Source organism: Rattus norvegicus, chromosome 1, assembly GCF_036323735.1.
Source record: "Rattus norvegicus strain BN/NHsdMcwi chromosome 1, GRCr8, whole genome shotgun sequence".
NCBI classification, from domain to species: domain Eukaryota; kingdom Metazoa; phylum Chordata; class Mammalia; order Rodentia; family Muridae; genus Rattus; species Rattus norvegicus.
The window spans coordinates 230,122,552-230,123,656 of record NC_086019.1 but is presented as its reverse complement, the minus strand read 5'-3'; the positions used below and the strand labels follow the sequence as shown (position 1 = coordinate 230,123,656).

Here is a 1,105-nt window from a genome sequence, read left to right as displayed (position 1 = left end):
GCCAGCATGTGGTTGTCTCAATTACATTTTGGCAAAATATCCTGCTAATATTGGGCCAGGTCACTCGAAGAGGTCTGCTTCCCCAAGTTAGTCTTTATACATTCGTACTTCCCACCCAGAGAAACAAGAGAACCCAAAGATTGTAACTGTTTCTAGTTCATGCTATGTTCCCTTCTCAGGTCTCCCTAATCAGAAGGTTCCAAGTGCCTAGGGCCAAGGCTTATTAGCCTGTAGCCGGAAACGTGAGCCTCATTTACAATGCTTCCTAATATAACCGTTGTGTGATCTGGTACAAGTTAGTACCTGAAGGCCTCTGGGGCCTAAATGAGATCTGTGACCTCGCCCCACCTCAGAGCCATTTTCTTATCTGTGGACTGATAGGATTAGATTAACACAGTTGCAGCCTCTTTAAACTCCAGCGCTGCAGGGGTCTGTAAAAATTCCCTGCAGGACGGGGGTGGGCTAGTGGAATGGCACACCTGTAATACCTGAAATCACAGGACTAGGGAGGAAGAGTGAAGGAGACTACAGGTATGTGAGACTGTCTCAAGCAGAAATGGAGGAGGCGGAACACTAGAGTTAAGATTTGCTCTCCCAGGGGTTGGGGATTTAGCTCAGTGGTAGAGCCCTTGCCTAGGAAGCGCAAGGCCCTGGGTTCGGTCCCCAGCTCCGGAAAAAAAAGAACCAAAAAAAAAAAAAAAAAAAAAGATTTGCTCTCCCAGAAACACTACCTTATCTGCTTACATCACCTCACAGTGAAGGCAGGGGAACCTTAAAGCCAGTACTTAATGAGAATGCCTTTTTCCCACTAAATTAAAAAAACAAACAAAAAACAAAATTAAAAACAGTAACAACAACAACAAACACAAGGCCTGGGCCAGCCTCCAACTTTTAGATTTTCCCACCTCGACTTCCCCAAAGTTAAAGTTTTAACTAACATACCATTTTATCCTAATTCGTAATCTCACCTCTACCCCCTTCTGACACTGCTCTGTAGGAAGTGGCCTAGAAGCTTAAAATCTGTTCTATTTCCTAGGTAAACCCGGGTAGGATGTGTCCAGGCTAAGGTTGCCGATTTGGGGGCCCCCTCCCCTGGAGACATATT

General features: G+C 45.4%; 1 protein-coding gene across 1 annotated transcript in view; it reads right to left on the bottom strand.

Moving 5' to 3' along the window:
* LOC120100003 (40S ribosomal protein S12-like) overlaps positions 1-1,105 on the bottom strand; it is a 673,396-nt gene that overhangs the window by 553,237 nt on the left and 119,054 nt on the right. The gene's annotated exons all lie outside the window — the stretch shown is intronic.